General features: G+C 47.5%; 1 protein-coding gene across 3 annotated transcripts in view; it reads right to left on the bottom strand.

The window, feature by feature from the left end:
• Positions 1-10,542, bottom strand: part of FAM135A (family with sequence similarity 135 member A) — a 149,604-nt gene extending 139,062 nt beyond the window's left edge. For all 3 annotated transcript variants that reach the window (XM_040349914.1, XM_040349916.1, XM_040349915.1), the window contains exon 1: positions 10,402-10,542. The gene's annotated coding sequence lies outside the window, so the exon portion shown is untranslated. The remainder of the gene's footprint in view (positions 1-10,401) is intronic.
• Positions 10,543-22,945: the final 12,403 nt, after the last annotated feature.

Below are 22,945 nucleotides of genomic sequence, written 5' to 3'. Positions count from 1 at the left end.
CCCCAGTAGCTTCCGCTCAGAAGCAAACGCACACGCAAGTCCCGCCCACGTATGTATACGTCGTTCAAACCACACATGTGAGGTGTTGCCGCGTGCGTTAGAGCGTGTGCAACAATTTTAGCACTAGACCTCCTCTAACTCTAAACTGGTAACCTGTAAAAATTTTAAAGCGTCGCCTATGGAGATTTTTAAGTAACGAAGTTTGGCGCCATTCCATGAGTGTAAACAATTTTAAAGCATGACATGTTAGGTATCTATTTACTCGGCGTAACATCATCTTTCATATTTTACAAAAAAAATTGGGCTACCTATACCGTTTTTTTATTTTTAATTCATGAAACCATTTTTTTTACAAAAAAAAGGCGTTTGAAAAATTATTGCGCAAATACCGTGCAATGACCGCCATTTTATTCCCTAGGGTGTCTGCTAAAAAAAAAACATATATAATGTTTGGGGGTTCTGAGTAATTTTCCAGCAAAAAAAATATGGATTTATACATGTAGGAGAGAAGTGCCAGAATAGGCCCGGTATGGAGGTGGGTTTTAAATCCCTGTATTGAAGTGGTTAACAACCAATGAGTCATCAGCTGTCAGCAGGCTTCCCCGCTGACAGTTGAATAAAAAAAAAAAAAAGCGCCCAGGTTCATACTAGGCTCTTGGGTCTAGGATGGATCCAGAGGGACTCCCCTCCCCCCCATGCCAATAAAAAAAACATGGCATGGGGTCCCCCCCCAAAATCCATACCAGACCCTTATCCGAGCATGCAGCCCAGCAGGCAGGTTTGAAAAGTTAGGGGACTAGTCTCTGCGTACGCCCCACCCAAAAGCACCTTGCCCTCATGTTAATGGGGAGAAGGGCACCCAGATCCCACCCCCCCCCATGTGAATGGGTATAGGGTACACCCAACCCCCCCCCCCCCGCTTCCCAGACCCCTCCTTAGCAACCAGATATATACAGTGTATAAAAATAGTGCAAAACACAGTAAAAACATGTGTCCAAAAACACAACAAGCACCCCATATAGCACTGCAGAAACGTTTAAAAGCAACATGCATAGATGTGAATTGAGCCTAAGGCCCCTTTCAGATGGGCAGCAGGTGTACATGGACGTCCAGATCTGATGACCTGTTAAAAAAAAAAAAAATACAACAACAGCAGAGAATTCTGCCCTCCACTCCACCGTTTATGTGGAGTGGAACAAAGGTAGCCAGGTGTAACTGGACACCAGAGTCTGTTTACACCCGACTGACTGTGGGGCAGAGCAGGCTCTGTCTGTATCTGTGTCTACCCACTCTGCTCTGATCAGCTCACAGTGGTGATCACAATGGAACCCGCCAAGCATGAAAGGGGCAAGAACCTCCCTTAGGCCTGGTTTACACCTATGCAGGTTGCGGTTGATGCATTTTCCAGGTGCGTTTTTAATGCATTTTGTGTTTTTGAGAGGTGTCTGTTGTCTTGCAGGAGAAACCAGCAGAAACCCATTAAAAACAGTACAGTGTTTTTGATGCGTTTCTGCTATGTTTCAATTCATTCAACCTGTGCGATAAAAAAAAAAAAGTCCCTGACCCATTCCAAAAAGTACACCAGTGGAAAACGTACAGGTGTCAACATTACCCACAGAAACCCCAGGTTAAAAATGGACTGTAGTGCATTTCTGCAAAACTGAAAACGCATAGGTGTGAACCAGGCCTAAGGCTAGATTCACACCTATGCAGTTTAAGTGCTTTTTGCATTTTGCAGATTTGCACTCCCTGAAATCACAGCAAAACCGCTCAGTGTGAAAAGGGTCTTAGGGAAATTCATCCTCTTTTGTCCCGATTATCATCAAAAGGTGAAGGTTTCAAACAAAAAAAATATATATATATATTTTGGATTTTCCCCAGAACAGGAGTAGAGGTGAAATATTCCAATGCAGACATTAGTTCTGGTGACAATCAGGTGACAATCAGGGATTCCCTCACTTCCTGTTTTTAATATAGAACAGAAAGTAAACGGGACACTGATGGCAAAAAAAAAACAAGAAAAAAAAAAAGAGGGGGGTTTTAACACTCCCTTACTCTATTCAAAATGCCTTTAGTTATTTTCAAATTGTTAGTTTATTGTAAGAGAAGAATTGGAATATATATTTTTAATCATACTTACCTAGGTGGATGCAGCGCTGATCCGTGAAGTGAGCAGAAGGGGCTGGCTCAGTCCCCCAGCAGATCACAGAGAGGGCAAGCCAGGTCCCAGTCCAGACTCTTGGGTGAATCCCAACCATATGGTTGCGATCTTTCCCCAGCTCTATGACGTCAGCCGACGACGGGCTTTAGCCTGCTGACAGCTGAAAATGGGTCATAGGAGTGCAGAACGAAGTGCACTGTGATCCACAGGAGAAGTACAGCCGAAATAGCTTTGGCTGTACTTCTCCTTTAACAGTAGAAACCTGATACATAGCTAATTAAATTATAGTTCAGCACATATTCATTATGTGTATTCTACATACAGACACTCACACTGCAATAAAAAGGACTAGACTACAGTTTTAGGAACTAATGATTCGGTCTCTGGCTGTATTAAGGACTTATCAAGTGGTCACCATCACCAAGAGCAGTGTAAACCGCACGCTTTGAAAAAAGCATTTGCAGAGCTTTCAGCAAGCTTTTAAAGTACCCTTTAGCTACGGTTTGTAAATGTTGAACACAGATCCTAATGGGAGTGCTGACTTCCACTTTAAACAAGCTGCTAGCAGGTGGCAGCAGGCTTTCCACAAGCTTCAAGAAGTGCTAAAGCCTGCTAGCAGCTTGTTTAAAGAGGTTGTAAAGGAAAACATTTTTTTTCTTAATAAGCATCCTTTACCTGCAGACATTCCTCTTTTTACTTCCTCATTGTTTGTTTTTGCTCAGAAGTTGCTCTATTTCTTCTCTGTTCTGTTCACTTCCTGCTTGTCTGACTGTAACTGACCACCGTGATGGGAGGCTTTACTGCGGTGGTCAGTGACGTGCTCGCCCCCTCCTGGGAACTACATCTTTGCGGCAGGACGCTCTCTACGTGTTAGAGACTTCAAGGAGGTGTGAATTACTGGGCGTGCCGCAATTCATACTGGGAAATGTAGTTCTTACATGAACGAGCGCCGCAAACCAGGAAGTGAATGAGAGAACAGAAACTAGATGCCGGAGGTAATAGATGAAGGAATTTAATAGGTATTTACTTGTTTTTTTAACAGAATCATTACACTATTCTGTCTGTCTACCTTGTAGATATTAATTTTAGGCAAAAAAAAAAAATCCTTTACAACTCCTTTAAAGTGGAAATTAGCACTCCCATTAGGATTTGTGTTTAACAATTACAAAATTATATACATATATATATATATTTTTAAACACTTCTAAATGTAAACGCGGCAAAACGGACGTTTTAAACGTGGGTTGCCATCTGTCATGTTTAATCATTTAGGAGCAGTTGTAAAAACGTCCCGTGTACATGGAGCCTAATTTTTCCAAGCAAATGTGCTACAACCGCATGCATCGCAAGTGGTTGCGGGGCATTTGAGGCGCTACCCCATTAACTTGGTGGCAGCATGTAACCAGCCCCAGTTATAGCAACTGTCTTTTCTTTAATTCATCTACCCTATCACACAGCACTACTTATTTATTACATGTAACCACCCCCGTTTGCTGCCAATTGCAGCTTAAGGGGGAGAGGGTTGGAGGGCAGCAAAAGTTTGTAGTTGACCTTGATTGCGCATGTTTGCTGCCCTCCAACCACAAGTCTAAACAAGAGCACCATACAGAATACAAAAAAAAAAACAGAGCTTTGAAGAAGTTAGCGGTGATTGGCTGACGAAACGTGTCAGACTAACGTCATCACGCACATGACGTCTCTCGGGACCACAGCTCACAGGCAACAGCTGCTGGTGAGGTGAGGTGATGAGGAAGTGACTACCATAGCCAGACTGTACATGGTCATGCAATGACTAACAGCACGGTAATGTGAGGGAGGTGGAGTGACCCACAGAACAGAGCGGAGTGGGAGTTAGCACTTCAGCGGTAGCGGTGAGATCTCTCACACATACTGCCTTATATGTACAGCACTCCAGCAGGAATCGGTAACACGCCACATGTGGTACCATCTATTCTCTCACCTTCCCTCCTAGCCTACCAATGACATACAACCTTGCAGCCTGGTGTAGGCAATAGATTCCCCCTGACTGGCACGAGACACCTTTTGGCCAGTGTCAGATATTTACCTCACCAACAAAAGCCTCATGATAGGCACACCATCGGTGGACTGTCAGTGACTGCACTACCATGTAGGGCTGCTTTAGGAACCAACATCTGCTAGCCAGCACCTGACATCTTGTTTAATTACCTACCTTACCTTTACTGATCCAGTATGACTGTGCTTCAGTTTGGCTATTAACAGTTAAGGAGTTCCATCTTGCAATCAGCCATATAGACATAAGTTTCTGGAAATTCCACTGAAGTGAGAGGTTAAGTGTACGGGTGCATGCGCAACTGCAAGCCCCTTCTTTTATAGGCAACGTGGTATTTTTTTTGTGGCGTGGAGAGGGTCAATTCACAGAAGGTGTGTTTTTTGTATTATGTACGGTGCTCTTTTTTCAATAAAGCCAAATTTTATTTCAACTGTAGTGTTCCACACGTGACTTTATTGGTGGGTCCTTCCCTCCTTTTGAATATGTGTAATGTGGTCACGTGGACTGCACCATGTATGTTAATAGGTTATACATGGTGAAGGGTTGTTATTGCTCTGACGGCTACAGTAAAGCGTTAACCGCTGTCTGTTATTTGCAGTGGATCCAGGCAGTGGGTGTGCCTTCTATCCTTTTATTTTTCTGAGTGGTACCATATGCCATATACTGAACTGACACAATGAGGTTTTCATGTAGTTAAGATACATAGAAACCAGGAGCTGATCAGTTTACACAACTGCCTGCTTTGAAAGGCTGACACTAAATAATGTGATTGGTTTACCCAATAGCCATGTGCCACATTCAGCATAACAGTGTAAAAATACAGCAATCCATCTGAAGATCAACATTTCCTGTAGCTGGATCCATAAAAAATAAAGCTTTTAGAACCAATGCACGTTATACTACTTAAGGGGTAACTCCACTTTCATGGTAAAAAAAAATGCATGCAATAAAAAAAAAAAAAAAAAAGTTTACAGATATAATGACAAGTCATATCATAATTTAATGTTATTAAAATCTACCTTTCCTTTTCAATCTGCATTGCTGTCATTTTATGTAAAATTCAATATGCCAACCTGGAGGCATTCTGTACACATTTTGTGTATGGAAAGCCTCCAGAAATGTTATTTCCTGCTTGTAACAGGTAGGTATCGGTAACAAAGATCATCAAAATCCTTGCAATGTGCATTGATCTCTATACACCTGAGCATAAGCATCTCCCCCTCTCCATAAGCTGAACCATAAGTTCCTTCTCCAACACCCAATTCAAAGGTCCCACCATACACCATAGCCATAGCTTTCTCCATAACCTCAACTATAAGTTCCTTCTTCAACACCTAAGCCATAGGTCCCGCCATATATCTGAGCTATAGCTTTCTCCATAACTGACCAGAAGTTCCTTCAACACCTGAGCAGTAAGTTCCTTTTCCCAACATCAGAACTATCCATTTCTCCATAACGTGAGCCAAGGGTCCCACCATACACCTGTCCTATAGCTTTCTCCATAACCTGAACTTTAAGTCCCTACCCAGTACATACACCTGAGCCACAAGTCCCTTCCCCGTACACCTGAGCCACAAGTCCCTTCCCCGTACACCTGAGCCACAAGTCCCTTCCCCAGTACACCTGAGCCACAAGTCCCTTCCCCGTACACCTGAGCCACAAGTCCCTTCCCCGTACACCTGAGCCACAAGTCCCTTCCCCGTACACCTGAGCCACAAGTCCCTTCCCCGTACACCTGAGCCACAAGTCCCTTCCCAGTACACCTGAGCCACAAGTCCCTTCCCAGTACACCTGAGCCACAAGCCCCTTCCCAGTACACCTGAGCCACAAGCCCCTTCCCAGTACACCTGAGCCACAAGCCCCTTCCCAGTACACCTGAGCCACAAGCCCCTTCCCCGTACACCTGAGCCACAAGTCCCTTCCCCGTACACCTGAGCCACAAGCCCCTTCCCCGTACACCTGAGCCACAAGTCCCTTCCCAGTACACCTGAGCCACAAGTCCCTTCCCAGTACACCTGAGCCACAAGTCCCTTCCCAGTACACCTGAGCCACAAGTCCCTTCCCCGTACACCTGAGCCACAAGTCCCTTCCCAGTACACCTGAGCCACAAGTCCCTTCCCCGTACACCTGAGCCACAAGTCCCTTCCCCGTACACCTGAGCCACAAGTCCCTTCCCCGTACACCTGAGCCACAAGTCCCTTCCCAGTACACCTGAGCCACAAGTCCCTTCCCAGTACACCTGAGCCACAAGTCCCTTCCCCGTACACCTGAGCCACAAGTCCCTTCCCCGTACACCTGAGCCACAAGTCCCTTCCCCGTACACCTGAGCCACAAGTCCCTTCCCCGTACACCTGAGCCACAAGTCCCTTCCCAGTACACCTGAGCCACAAGTCCCTTCCCAGTACACCTGAGCCACAAGTCCCTTCCCCGTACACCTGAGCCACAAGTCCCTTCCCCGTACACCTGAGCCACAAGTCCCTTCCCCGTACACCTGAGCCACAAGTCCCTTCCCCGTACACCTGAGCCACAAGTCCCTTCCCAGTACACCTGAGCCACAAGCCCCTTCCCAGTACACCTGAGCCACAAGCCCCTTCCCAGTACACCTGAGCCACAAGCCCCTTCCCAGTACACCTGAGCCACAAGCCCCTTCCCCGTACACCTGAGCCACAAGTCCCTTCCCCGTACACCTGAGCCGCAAGTCCCTTCCCAGTACACCTGAGCCACAAGTCCCTTCCCCGTACACCTGAGCCACAAGCCCCTTCCCAGTACACCTGAGCCACAAGCCCCTTCCCCTTACACCTGAGCCACAAGTCCCTTCCCCGTACACCTGAGCCACAAGTCCCTTTCCCGTACACCTGAGCCACAAGCCCCTTCCCCGTACACCTGAGCCACAAGCCCCTTCCCCGTACACCTGAGCCACAAGCCCCTTCCCCGTACACCTGCGCCGCAAGTCCCTTCCCAGTACACCTGAGCCACAAGTCCCTTCCCCTTACACCTGAGCCACAAGTCCCTTCCCCGTACACCTGAGCCACAAGTCCCTTCCCCGTACACCTGAGCCACAAGTCCCTTCCCCGTACACCTGAGCCACAAGTCCCTTCCCCGTACACCTGAGCCACAAGTCCCTTCCCCGTACACCTGAGCCACAAGTCCCTTCCCCGTACACCTGAGCCACAAGTCCCTTCCCCGTACACCTGAGCCACAAGCCCCTTCCCCGTACACCTGAGCCACAAGTCCCTTCCCCGTACACCTGAGCCACAAGTCCCTTCCCCGTACACCTGAGCCACAAGTCCCTTCCCCGTACACCTGAGCCACAAGTCCCTTCCCCGTACACCTGAGCCACAAGTCCCTTCCCCGTACACAGGGTGGATTTGATTTAAATCACTAGTAAAAAGGCTTGATTTAAATCATAATTTTTAAAGCACAACTGTCATCTCTGTCCTGGATCCTCTGACCCGCCGTTGACTCATCAACAGTCCCATTCACTTTAATGGGACGGCTGGTGATGCGGCAGTGACACAAGGTGAGAGACGTGGCGGCAGCAGGTGAGTGGATGCCCACTAACAGGCGCTGCTATGATGGATCTGAAATGACAGGTGCTCTTTAAAATGTAAGGACTTATTTTTGCTGGTAGTTAGAATCTTTAATATTTGCAAACAAAATGAAGGTTTTCTAGTTAGAAAAAAAGCTGTCAGGTTAGTAAAAACAGCGATATCATAGCCAATTCAATCATACAGTTTGTAATGTACATAGATTTGCAAAACAATGGGATAAAGTAATATTGCTGAACTTTGTTTTATCTCATGGTTACTGTGAAATTATCTAAATGCAGTGCACTTTCTCTCATCTTGCAGAGCTTGGTTTAAATCAATGAGTTTACCAAAAAATGTCATATTGCAGAATATACAGCCTAATGCTACATAACCAAGCTCCATTTCATGCTGAATAAACTAAATGATTAATGTATCTTAAAGGAGAAGTCCAGCCTGAGCTTTATAGGCTGGGATTCTCCTATGGGTCACATGAGTGCAATTCATTTTGCACTACTGTGAAGTCCGCTCTCCGCTGCGTCACTGCCATCAGCCGAGGCAGTGCATCATCCTGACTTCCCAAGTCTGGATACGCCAGCTGCCTTGATTGATGGCAGTCTCAGCGAGCCCCTCCCCGCCCTTCAACAGCTCAGCGCTCCAATGAGTGAAGAGGAGCAGAGAGGAGAGCTGCTGACTAAAAGTCAGCAGCTCTCCTCTCAGGGATCTGTGAAAACCAAGCCATCAGTGATGTTTGGTGGCTTGGTTCTCAGTGCAGCGACGCCAGGGGACAGATACCGCATCGATCTGATGCTGCATCCACCTAGGAAAGTATTAAACATTTAAAAAACAAAAACATACTTCTCTTTTAAATAGAAAAACTATCTTAAATAAATCTTTACTCCAAAAGCATTTTATTAAAATAAAGCATTGATTTTTATCCACCCTGTCCATACACCTGAGCTTTCTCCACAACCTAAACCATAGATCCCACCATAGACCAGAGCTAGAAGTTCTATCTTCGACACCCGAGCCATACGGTCCCCTCTCCACACACCCGAGCCATACGGACCCCCCTCCACACACCCGAGCCATACGGACCCCCCTCCACACACCCGAGCCATACGGACCCCCCTCCACACACCCGAGCCATACGGACCCCCCTCCACACACCCGAGCCATACGGACCCCCCTCCACACACCCGAGCCAAAAGGTCCTCTTTCCATACTACCGAGCCATATGGGCCGCCCACTATACACCAGAACCATAGAGCTCTTCATACTTCTGAACTGCAAGTCTCTCTTCGTACCCCTGAACCATGAGTCCAAATACACCCAAGTCTCCCCATACACCTGGTCCACTGGTCTCTCTCTCCCTACACCTGAGCGGCAAGTGCCCCCTTCTCCCTACACCTGAGCGGCAAGTGCACCCTCTCCCTACACCTGAGCGGCAAGTGCCCCCTCTCCCTACACCTAAAGCGGCAAGTGCCCCCTCTCCCTACACCTAAAGCGGCAAGCGCCCCCTCTCCCTACACCTGAGCAGCAAGTGCCCCCTCTCCCTACACCTGAGCAGCAAGTGCCCCCTCTCCCTACACCTAAAGCGGGAAGTGCCCCCTCTCCCTACACCTGAGCGGCAAGTGCCCCCTCTCCCTACACCTAAAGCGGCAAGTGCCCCCTTCTCCATACACCTGAGCGGCAAGTGCCCCCCTCTCCCTACACCTAAAGCAGCAAGTGCCCCCCTCTCCCTACACCTGAGCGACAAGTGCCCCCTCTCCATTAACTTGAGCGGCAAGTGCCCCCTTCTCCATACACCTGAGCGGCAAGTGCCCCCTTCTCCATACACCTGAGCAGCAAGTGCCCCCTTCTTCATACACCTGAGCTGCAAGTGCCCCCTCTCCATACACCTAAAGCGGCAAGTGCCCCCTTCTCCATACACCTGAGCGGCAAGTGCCCCCTTCTCCATACACCTGAGCGGCAAGTGCCCCCCTCTCCCTACACCTAAAGCAGCAAGTGCCCCCTCTCCCTACACCTGAGCGACAAGTGCCCCCTCTCCATTAACTTGAGCGGCAAGTGCCCCCTCTCCCTACACCTGAGCGACAAGTGCCCCCTCTCCATTAACTTGAGCGGCAAGTGCCCCCTTCTCCATACACCTGAGCGGCAAGTGCCCCCTTCTCCATACACCTGAGCAGCAAGTGCCCCCTTCTTCATACACCTGAGCTGCAAGTGCCCCCTCTCCATACACCTAAAGCGGCAAGTGCCCCCTTCTCCATACACCTGAGCGGCAAGTGCCCCCTTCTCCATACACCTGAGCGGCAAGTGCCCCCTTCTCCATACACCTGAGCAGCAAGTGCCCCCGTTCTTCATACACCTGAGCGGCAAGTGCCCCCTCTCCATAAACATGAACGGTAAGTCCCCTCTCCCTACACCTGAGTCATAGGTCTCTTCAGACATATAAGCCAGAGGTCTCCCCATACACCTGAGCTGAAGGGATCTCTCTCCATATAGCTGAGCCATAGGTCTCATGGGTGGGTGACTCTCTCCCTACACCTAAGCGGCAAGTCTCCCTCTCCATACACCCACACCCCGCTGTCACACCCTGCGCACACACACACCATATAAATGCCCGTCCTCCCAGCTGTATGCACCGCCCCCCCTCACATTCTCCCACTCCGGGCGGCTCTTACCGGCGGCCGGGCAGAGGAAGCAGACAAGGCGCGAAGAGGCGGCCAAAGCCCCGGCCTTTAGTAAGACAGCCATCCGACCGGCCTCGGACACACAGCGAGGAGGAGAGCCGCCTAGAGCCCCGCCCCCCGAATGACAGCCTGGGAAGGAGGGGACTCCCAGTCAAGGAGACACACCGCCGTACTAGGGAAGGAGGGTGTCACATGGTGCTGTGTGGGTGTCACCTTACTACTGTCTGTAGAGCAGAGGCTTCACTAATACACCATGATGTATGAGTAGTATCCTGTTCTCCATAGACACATACTATGTCTCATCCATACAGGAGCTGAGCTGTGTCTATGGGGAATGAGATATACATCATATATCACCACACGGTCCAATATCTTCCATACAGGAGCTGAGCTGTGTCTATGGGAAATAAGATACATTATATATCACCACACGGTCCAAAATATTCCGTACAGGAGCTGAGCTGTGTCTATGGGGAATGAGATATACATCATATATCACCACACGGTCCAATATCTTCCATACAGGAGCTGAGCTGTGTCTATGGGAAATGAGATACACCATATATCACCACACGGTCCAATATCTTCCGTACAGGAGCTGAGCTGTGTCTATGGGGAATGAGATACATCATATATCACCACACAGTCCAATATCTTCCATACAGGAGCTGAGCTGTGTCTATGGGGAATGAGATACATCATATATCACCACACAGTCCAATATCTTCCGTACAGGAGCTGAGCTGTGTCTATGGGGAATGAGATACATCAGATATCACCACACGGTCCAATATCTTCCGTACAGGAGCTGAGCTGTGTCTATGGGGAATGAGATACATCAGATATCACCACACGGTCCAATATCTTCCGTACAGGAGCTGAGCTGTGTCTATGGGGAATGAGATACATCAGATATCACCACACGGTCCAATATCTTCCGTACAGGAGCTGAGCTGTGTCTATGGGGAATGAGATACATCATATATCACCACACAGTCCAATATCTTCCGTACAGGAGCTGAGCTGTGTCTATGGGGAATGAGATACATCATATATCACCACACAGTCCAATATCATCCGTACAGGAGCTGAGCTGTGTCTATGGGGAATGAGATACATCAGATATCACCACACGGTCCAATATCTTCCGTACAGGAGCTGAGCTGTGTCTATGGGGAATGAGATACATCATATATCACCACACGGTCCAATATCTTCCGTACAGGAGCTGAGCTGTGTCTATGGGGAATGAGATACATCATATATCACCACACAGTCCAATATCTTCCGTACAGGAGCTGAGCTGTGTCTATGGGGAATGAGATACATCATATATCACCACACAGTCCAATATCTTCCGTACAGGAGCTGAGCTGTGTCTATGGGGAATGAGATACATCATATATCACCACACAGTCCAATATCTTCCGTACAGGAGCTGAGCTGTGTCTATGGGGAATGAGATACATCATATATCACCACACAGTCCAATATCTTCCGTACAGGAGCTGAGCTGTGTCTATGGGGAATGAGATACATCAGATATCACCACACGGTCCAATATCTTCCATACAGGAGCTGAGCTGTGTCTATGGGAAATGAGATACACCATATATCACCACACGGTCCAATATCTTCCGTACAGGAGCTGAGCTGTGTCTATGGGGAATGAGATACATCATATATCACCACACAGTCCAATATCTTCCATACAGGAGCTGAGCTGTGTCTATGGGGAATGAGATACATCATATATCACCACACAGTCCAATATCTTCCATACAGGAGCTGAGCTGTGTCTATGGGGAATGAGATACATCAGATATCACCACACGGTCCAATATCTTCCGTACAGGAGCTGAGCTGTGTCTATGGGGAATGAGATACATCAGATATCACCACACGGTCCAATATCTTCCGTACAGGAGCTGAGCTGTGTCTATGGGGAATGAGATACATCATATATCACCACACAGTCCAATATCTTCCGTACAGGAGCTGAGCTGTGTCTATGGGGAATGAGATACATCATATATCACCACACAGTCCAATATCATCCGTACAGGAGCTGAGCTGTGTCTATGGGGAATGAGATACATCAGATATCACCACACGGTCCAATATCTTCCGTACAGGAGCTGAGCTGTGTCTATGGGGAATGAGATACATCATATATCACCACACAGTCCAATATCTTCCGTACAGGAGCTGAGCTGTGTCTATGGGGAATGAGATACATCATATATCACCACACAGTCCAATATCTTCCATACAGGAGCTGAGCTGTGTCTATGGGGAATGAGATACATCATATATCACCACACAGTCCAATATCTTCCGTACAGGAGCTGAGCTGTGTCTATGGGGAATGAGATACATCATATATCACCACACAGTCCAATATCTTCCGTACAGGAGCTGAGCTGTGTCTATGGGGAATGAGATACATCATATATCACCACACAGTCCAATATCTTCCATACAGGAGCTGAGCTGTGTCTATGGGGAATGAGATACATCATATATCACCACACAGTCCAATATCTTCCGTACAGGAGCTGAGCTGTGTCTATGGGGAATGAGATACATCAGATATCACCACACGGTCCAATATCTTCCGTACAGGAGCTGAGCTGTGTCTATGGGGAATGAGATACATCAGATATCACCACACGGTCCAATATCTTCCGTACAGGAGCTGAGCTGTGTCTATGGGGAATGAGATACATCATATATCACCACACAGTCCAATATCTTCCGTACAGGAGCTGAGCTGTGTCTATGGGGAATGAGATACATCATATATCACCACACAGTCCAATATCATCCGTACAGGAGCTGAGCTGTGTCTATGGGGAATGAGATACATCAGATATCACCACACGGTCCAATATCTTCCGTACAGGAGCTGAGCTGTGTCTATGGGGAATGAGATACATCATATATCACCACACAGTCCAATATCTTCCGTACAGGAGCTGAGCTGTGTCTATGGGGAATGAGATACATCATATATCACCACACAGTCCAATATCTTCCATACAGGAGCTGAGCTGTGTCTATGGGGAATGAGATACATCATATATCACCACACAGTCCAATATCTTCCGTACAGGAGCTGAGCTGTGTCTATGGGGAATGAGATACATCATATATCACCACACAGTCCAATATCTTCCGTACAGGAGCTGAGCTGTGTCTATGGGGAATGAGATACATCATATATCACCACACAGTCCAATATCTTCCGTACAGGAGCTGAGCTGTGTCTATGGGGAATGAGATACATCAGATATCACCACACGGTCCAATATCTTCCATACAGGAGCTGAGCTGTGTCTATGGGAAATGAGATACACCATATATCACCACATGGTCCAATATCTTCCGTACAGGAGCTGAGCTGTGTCTATGGGGAATGAGATACATCATATATCACCACACAGTCCAATATCTTCCATACAGGAGCTGAGCTGTGTCTATGGGGAATGAGATACATCATATATCACCACACAGTCCAATATCTTCCGTACAGGAGCTGAGCTGTGTCTATGGGGAATGAGATACATCAGATATCACCACATGGTCCAATATCTTCCGTACAGGAGCTGAGCTGTGTCTATGGGGAATGAGATACATCAGATATCACCACACAGTCCAATATCTTCCGTACAGGAGCTGAGCTGTGTCTATGGGGAATGAGATACATCATATATCACCACACAGTCCAATATCATCCGTACAGGAGCTGAGCTGTGTCTATGGGGAATGAGATACATCAGATATCACCACACGGTCCAATATCTTCCGTACAGGAGCTGAGCTGTGTCTATGGGGAATGAGATACATCATATATCACCACACAGTCCAATATCTTCCGTACAGGAGCTGAGCTGTGTCTATGGGGAATGAGATACATCATATATCACCACACAGTCCAATATCTTCCGTACAGGAGCTGAGCTGTGTCTATGGGGAATGAGATACATCATATATCACCACACGGTCCAATATCTTCCGTACAGGAGCTGAGCTGTGTCTATGGGGAATGAGATACATCATATATCACCACACAGTCCAATATCTTCCGTACAGGAGCTGAGCTGTGTCTATGGGGAATGAGATACATCATATATCACCACACAGTCCAATATCTTCCGTACAGGAGCTGAGCTGTGTCTATGGGGAATGAGATACATCAGATATCACCACACGGTCCAATATCTTCCGTACAGGAGCTGAGCTGTGTCTATGGGGAATGAGATACATCATATATCACCACACAGTCCAATATCTTCCGTACAGGAGCTGAGCTGTGTCTATGGGGAATGAGATACATCATATATCACCACACAGTCCAATATCTTCCATACAGGAGCTGAGCTGTGTCTATGGGGAATGAGATACATCAGATATCACCACACGGTCCAATATCTTCCGTACAGGAGCTGAGCTGTGTCTATGGGGAATGAGATACATCATATATCACCACACAGTCCAATATCTTCCATACAGGAGCTGAGCTGTGTCTATGGGGAATGAGATACATCATATATCACCACACAGTCCAATATCTTCCGTACAGGAGCTGAGCTGTGTCTATGGGGAATGAGATATCATATACATTGCCTTGGAAAAGTATTCATACCCCTTGACATTTTACACATTTTGTCATGTTACAACCAAAAACGTAAATGTATTTTATTGGGATTTTATGTGATAGACCAACACAAAGTGGCACATAATTGTGAAGTGGAAAGAAAATGAGAGACGACAGCGGAGAGTGGAGAGGATGGAAGAAGAACCCCCAGAGAGTGGAGAAGACCCCCGGGAGAGTGGAGAAGACCCCCGGAGCTGATTAATAAATTATTTTAAAACCCTGTGTTGTGTGTTTATTTTATTGACATTTTTCTTCCAGATGAATGGGTAGTGGTACGATGTACCCCATATTCATTCACCTAGGGTGGGGGGGCCTGTATCTGGGGGCCCCCTTATTAAAGGGGGCTCCCAGATTCCAATAAGCCCCCCGCCCGCAGACCCTGACAACCAACGGCCAGGGTTGTCGGGAAGAGGCCCTGTCCTTATCAACATGGGGACAGGGTGCTTTGGGGTGGGGGGGCCGCAAGATACCCCCCTGCCCCAGAGCACCCAACCCCCCCATGTTGAGGGCATGCGGCCTGGTACGGCTCAGGAGGGAGGGGCGCTCGCTCGTCCCCACTCCTTTCCTGACCGGCTGGGCAGCGTGCTTGGATACGGGTCTGGTATGGATTGTGGGGGGACCCCCACGCAATTTTTTCGGTGTTGGGGGGTCTCCTTGCAATCCATACCAGACCTAAGGGCCTGGTATGCCCTTGGGGGGGAACCCATGCCGTTTTTTTATTGAAAATTTGGCGTGGAGTTCCCCCTCATTATTCATACCAAACGCCGCGGCTAGAATTGGCGGTAAACAAGTCGGATCCCCGTCGCTTCTATGACGGCTTTTTCCCCATCGCGGCGAGCCGGCTCCCGCGACGGGGCTCGTAGGTGGTCAATCTCGCCGAGAAAGGGAGCGAGATTAACACAATATCGTGGTCACCTACAGTACCACCACCATGTTTCACAGTGGGGATAGTGTGCTCAGGGTGATGTACAGTGTTAGTTTTCTGCCACACATAACATTTTGCTTTTGCTTCAAAAAGTTCAGTTTTGATCTCAGTTGACCAGAGCACCTTCTTCCACGTGTTTGCTGTGTCTCCCACATGGCTTCTCACAAACTCCAAACTGGACTTCTTTCAACAACGGCTTTCTTCTTGCCACTCTTCCATAAAGGCCAGATTTGTGGAGTGCACAAATAATAGTTGTCCTGTAGAAAGATTCTCCCACCTGAGCTGTGGATCTCTGCAGCTTCTCCAGAGTTACCATGGGCCTCTTGACTGCTTCTCTGATTAATGCTCTCTTTACCCAGCCTGTCAGTATAAGTGGATGACCATGTCTTTGCAGGTTTACAGTTGTACCATACTCTTTCCATTTTTGAATGATGGATTGAATAGTATTCAGTGAGATGTTCAAAGCTTGGGATATTTTTTTTATAACCTAACCCTGCTTTAAACCTTTCCACGACGCTGTAAAAGGGCGCCCAAAAAGGTGTTCACTCAGCATTGTGTTAGCAAAGTGAAGGAATTTGCTTTGCTAACACTGAACCACCTCTCAGCCAATCAGGTGCTCGGATCTGTTACCTGTCACCTGATTGGCTGAAACGTCAGGCGCTGTGATTGGACGCTTGATAGAGAACACAGAAGAAGACATCGAGGAAGGTGCAGGACACCGCCGCTGACCCGCTGCGAGACAGGTAAGTGTTGGGCAATGCACACTGGCAGCATTTGATGTGGCATAGTAGAGGCAATTGATGGGCACACTGGCAGCATTTGATGGGGCACAGTAGAGGCAATTGATGGGCACACTGGCAGCATTTAATGGGGGACAGTAGCAGCAATTGATGGGCACGCTGGCAGCAATTGATGGGAACAGTAACAGCAATTAATGGGCACACTGGCAGCAATTGATGGCACAGTTGTTGCGCTTGATGGGCACAGTGGCTGTGTTTCATGGCACAGTGGCTGCGTTTTATGGGCACAGTGGCTGCGCTTGATGGGCACAGTGGCTGTATTTGATGGGCACAGTGGCTGTATTTGATGGGCACAGTAGCTGCGTTTGATGGGCACGGTGGCTGCAATTGATGTTTTTCTTTTCAGTTTTTATGCACCCCCCAAAAAATTTTGAGCACCAGCTGCCACTGGTAAACACCATGGAAATTCCTCACTTTGGAGGGATTTCCTCTCACATCCTGTTTTGTCTATTAAACAGGAAGTGAAGGGAATTTTCCCTAATAGGACACAGATGGCAAAGCCTTGACAGGGGTTGTGACCCTCCCTAACTATCCAGAGTGAAAAAAATGCTGATAGTTCTACTTTCAAGTGGTTGTAAAGTGCAGAGGTCAGTGGTGGGTAACACAGAGTGCAGAGGTCAGTGGTGAGTAACACAGAGTGCAGAGGTCAGTGGTGAGTAACACAGAGGGCAGAGGTCAATGGTGGGTAATACAGAGGGCAGAGGTAAATGGTGAGTAACCCAGAGTGAAGAGGTCAGTGGTGTGTACCATACAGAGCACAGAAGTCAGTGGTGGGTAGCACAGAGTGCAGAGGTCAGTGGTAGGTAACTGTCATGTACCTGGGTGTGTGTGAACCGGGATCTTCCTGGTCCCAATGCTGCAGCCTTACCTGTTGTGCTACAGAGGAGATCTGGACTTTTGGAAATGTCCTTGCAGTATTAAAGCGGTTGTAAACCCACATATACAATTTTTTTTTTTACACCTGCAAGGCAAAAGCCATAATGAGCTAGTATGCACCGCATACTAGCTCATTATGAAATACTTACCTCGGAACGAGGAGAAGAGAACTTACCTGGTCCACTCGGCGTGTCATCCGGGTACCGCCGCTCCAGCGCTGCGATTGACTGGAGCGGCAATGTCGTCACTCCCGCGCTTGCGCACGGGAGATTTCATTCCGGCAAGGGCCGGCGGCGGCCGTCCCTTCAGCCGAGGATCCCCCCTGCTCATGCGCCGCTGCAATCAGCGGCGCATTGCGAGGGGAATATCTCCTAAACCCTACAGGTTTAGGAGATATTCTTTATACCCACAGGTAAGCCTTATTATAGGCTTACCTGTAGGTAAAAGTCAAAAAGTGGGTTTACAACCACTTTAAGCCTTACCTTGGACTCACTAGCCCCACCTGCTGTCAGCTGTGGACAATTTTCAATCAATGCAGTCCATAAATAGGAAGTGATGCTATCTCTCAGTGCCCGTTTGTGTGGATTAGCTCCCTGGGTGTTCTGACTGCTTGTGATCTTGATTATCGTGTTGAACTTCTGCCTGAATCCCTGACTACTCTCTAGCCTGCTGATTTTGTACTTCACTGCCAGCTCGTGTATGACCTTTGCCTGCCTGACCACTCTCTGGTTTTCGATCGTGTACCATTTTTGCCTGACCTGTTGCCAACCTAATCTGCCTGACTACGTTTTTCGCTTGGATCCTCAGCACACAAGTTCTATTTCGGACAGTACCTATCACAGGTACCTTACAGTAACACAGAGTGCAGATGTCAGTGATGTGCAGCACAGAGCGCAGAAGTCAGTGGTGGGTAACACACAGAGCACAGAAGTCAGTGGTGGGTAACACAGAGTGCAGAGGTCAGTGGTGGGTAACACACAGAGCACAGAAGTCAGTGGTGGGTAACACAGAGTGCAGAGGTCAGTGGTGGGTAACACACAGAGCACAGAAGTCAGTGGTGGGTAACACAGAGTGCAGAGGTCAGTGTTGTGTAACACAGAGCGCAGAAGTCAGTGGTGGGTAACACAGAGTGCAGAGGTCAGTGGTGGGTAACACAGAGCGCAGAAGTCAGTGGTGGGTAACACAGAGTGCAGAGGTCAGTGTTGTGTAACACAGAGCGCAGAAGTCAGTGGTGGGTAACACACAGAGCACAGAAGTCAGTGGTGGGTAACACAGAGTGCAGAGGTCAGTGGTGGGTAACACACAGAGCACAGAAGTCAGTGGTGGGTAACACAGAGTGCAGAGGTCAGTGGTGGGTAACACACAGAGCACAGAAGTCAGTGGTGGGTAACACAGAGTGCAGAGGTCAGTGGTGGGTAACACACAGAGCACAGAAGTCAGTGGTGGGTAACACAGAGTGCAGAGGTCAGTGTTGTGTAACACAGAGCGCAGAAGTCAGTGGTGGGTAACACAGAGTGCAGAGGTCAGTGGTGGGTAACACAGAGCGCAGAAGTCAGTGGTGGGTAACACAGAGTGCAGAGGTCAGTGTTGTGTAACACAGAGCGCAGAAGTCAGTGGTGGGTAACACAGAGTGCAGAGGTCAGTGGTGGGTAACACAGAGCGCAGAAGTCAGTGGTGGGTAACACAGAGCGCAGAAGTCAGTGGTGGGTAACACAGAGTGCAGAGGTCAGTGGTGGGTAACACAGAGCGCAGAAGTCAGTGGTGGGTAACACAGAGTGCAGAGGTCAGTGGTGGGTAACACACAGAGCACAGAAGTCAGTGGTGGGTAACACAGAGTGCAGAGGTCAGTGGTGGGTAACACACAGAGTGCAGACGTCAGTGGTGGGTAACACAGAGTGCAGAAGTCAGTGGTGGGTAACACACAGAGCGCAGAAGTCAGTGGTGGGTAACACACAGAGTGCAGAGGTCAGTGGAGGGTAACACAGAGTGCAGAGGTCAGTGGAGGGTAACACAGAGTGAAGGGGTCAGGAAGGCATACCAACACACAGTCACATACACACGCACAGGTTCTCTCCTTTTTCAATCAGTAGCTGGTTGGTGGGGCAAGTTTCTCATTCTCCTCCAGAGTTTTAACATAGATCCCTGGGCCATCAAGAGATATGCTGGGGCCAGGACTACCTATTATGCTGAGGCCAAAGGCAGCCTCAAACGGTAGACCTGTCTTCACCTGCAACACCTCTTTTCTGAACTCCCCACTCTTTAGTTGCCAGGAGTGAAGAAAATGCCATGTACTTCTGGGTATGAAGCGGAACTAAACCCATCAATTTGACAGTTTCAAAACAGTAACATTCCTAGAATGCCAGGATTGCTAACTGTTATGCCGCATACACACCATCACTTTATGTGATGAAAAAAAACGACACTTTCTGTGAAGTAAAAAATGACGTTTTTGAAACTTCAATTTTCAAAGACGAAGTTGCCTACACACCATCGTTTTTCTCACAATGTTCTTGCAAAGTGAGGTTACGTTCCACCACGTTTTTCCATTGAAGCTTGCTTCATAAGTAGCTTCTGGGCATGCGTGGATGAAAAAACGTCTTAGAAAACGACGTTTTTTGCTACACATGGTCAATTTCTGTGAAGTAAAAAGTGCACTTTTGAAAAACGACACATAAAATTGAAGCATGCTTAAAACGACGTTTTCCCCCACACACAGTCAATTAAAGTGACGTTTTTAAAAACGTCATTTTTTTTCATCACATAAAGTGATGGTGTGTACGCGGCATTAGGCTTCATTTCCACTGACGTTTTTACAGCCACTTTTCTGAGCGTTTTTTACAGCTTAAAAACGCCTGTCCATGTTATTCTATGGCATCATGCCCACATAGGCGTTTTTGAGCTGCAAATGGCATAGGCGTTTTTGAGCTGTAAAAAAAACGCAGGACCAGGGCGTTCTGAAGCTCCAGATTAGAGCTGTAAAAACGCCAGACATTAAAAAAACGCTCAAACGCTCAAAAACGCTCAAAACGCTCAAAAACGCTGCCGCGGCGTTTTTGAGCTCCAGCTCTCAAAAAAAAACCATGGACAGGCGTTTTTAAGCTGTAAAAAAGGCTAACAACAGTGGCTGTAAAAACGCCTGTGGAAATGAAGCCTCACATTTTCTTGTGCTCTCAACCAAACTGTAAAACCATCAAATGTCTGGTGTCATAACTGATCACATGTGCAGCACCATGGCAGTTGCACATCAAACAGAAGCATCTTCCTTGGCTGCAAAGGAAAGGAGGGTTTAATTTCACATTAAGACCCCTTTCACACTGGGGCGGTTTGCAGGCGCTAAAAATAGCGCCTACAAACCGACTCTAAACAACTGCTGCTGTTTCTCCAGTGTGAAAGCCTCGAGGGCTTTCACACTGGAGCGGTGCGCTAGCAGGACAGTAAAAAAAGTCCTGCTAGCCGCATATCTGTAGAGGCGCATTTGCGGGTGGTTTTAACCCTTTCTCGGCCGCTAGCGAGGGGTAAAACTGAGCACATGCAGAGCAGGGTGAGACCATGTATTATTGGATTTTTAACAGTGTAGGCACTTATTGTTAATGTTTTACATAGCTATACCTGCAAAAATGGCCAGCCTGAAGTGATCTATCAGGTTTTAATTTTCTGACTAAAGTTCCACTTTAAGTTTCAAAAAACACATAACTGTCTCATTGGTTGTGTCCTCTGCCAAATCCTCAAACTATCAAATGATTGGTTTCAGAACTGATCACTTGGCAGTTGACAACCAGAGGCCAGATGGCAGCTTCCTTGACTGAAAATGATAGAGTTTAATTCCGCTTTAATTGTGGGCTTCAGGAAAACTGCTAAATACACAAATTAAATACATGTACGATAGATGTTTTACCTGTCAGATATTTTATATTTCTGTCTGTTCATTCATAGGAGACATACAGCCCTGGCAGAAAACAGAGCCAGCCTGGAGACCTGACTTTTCCCCTAAGTACTAATTAAGTATCTCAAGTAGGTCTTGTCCTTCCCCCAGTGACTGAACAGTGAAAGAGAAGCAGCTGGCTCATCTCAGTGTTATTCTACTCTCTATTCCAATCTAAGGTGACCAGATTTCTAAAATGAAATCCATATTTTTTTTTTTTTTTACTAGTAATGGCGGCAATCAGTGACTTTCTGCCCGTTGCCACTGCCGCTTGTTAAAGGGGTTGTAAAGGTGTCACATTTGACACCTTTCAGGGGGGTGCAGATACCTGTCTAAAGACAGGTATTTGCACCCACTTCCGGCCACACAGTCTGCGTGTAGACTGCGGGCAGGACGTCAGATCCCTACCCCCCCCCCCCCGTTGTGTTCTGGGAGCTGTGTGTTTCCCAGAATACAACGGGAACCGGTCAGCACGGCGCAGCGCAACTCGCGCATGCGCCGTAGGGAACCAGGCAGTGAACCCGGAGCGCTTCACTTCCTGGTTCCCTCACCGAGGATGGCGGTAGGGGCAGCAGAGTGACGAGCGATTGCTCGTCCTCTGCTGCCGACGGCGCTGGACTCCAGGACAGATAAGTGCGCTAATATTAAAAGTCAGCAGCTGCAGTATTTGTAGCTGCTGGCTTTTAATATATATATATTTATTTATTTTTGACGGACATCCGTTTTAACCACTTAAGCCCCGGACCTTTAGGCAGCTAAATGCCCAGGCCAGGTTTTGCGATTCGGCACTGCGCCGCTTTAACAGACAATTGCGCGGTCGTGCGACGTGGCTCCCAAACAAAATTGACGTCCTTTTTTTCCCACAAATAGAGCTTTCTTTTTTTATTTTTTGCGCTATAAACAAAAAGAGAGCGACAATTGTGAAAAAATTCAATATTTTTTACTTTTTGCTATAATAAATATCCCCCAAAAACATATATAAAATTATTTTTTTCCTCAGTTTAGGCTGATACGTATTCTTCTACCTATTTTTGGGGGGGAAAAAATCGCAATAAGCATTTATCGATTGGTTTGCGCAAAATGTATAGCGTTTACAAAATAGGGGATAGTTTTATTGCATTTTTATCATTTTTTTTTTTTTTACTACTAATGGCGGGGATCAGCGATCGCGTGACTGTGACATTATGGCGGACACTTCGGACAATTTTGACACATTTTTGGGACCATTGTCATTTTCACAGCAAAAAATGCATTTAAATTGCATTGTTTATTGTGAAAATGACAGTTGCAGTTTGGGAGTTACCCACAGGGGGCGCTGAAGGAGTTATGTTTCACCTAGTGTGTGTTTACAA

This window comes from Rana temporaria, chromosome 4 (assembly GCF_905171775.1).
Source record: "Rana temporaria chromosome 4, aRanTem1.1, whole genome shotgun sequence".
Classification (NCBI taxonomy): domain Eukaryota; kingdom Metazoa; phylum Chordata; class Amphibia; order Anura; family Ranidae; genus Rana; species Rana temporaria.
The sequence above is the reverse complement of the archived record's forward strand: the minus strand, read 5'-3'. Positions and strand labels throughout refer to the sequence as shown.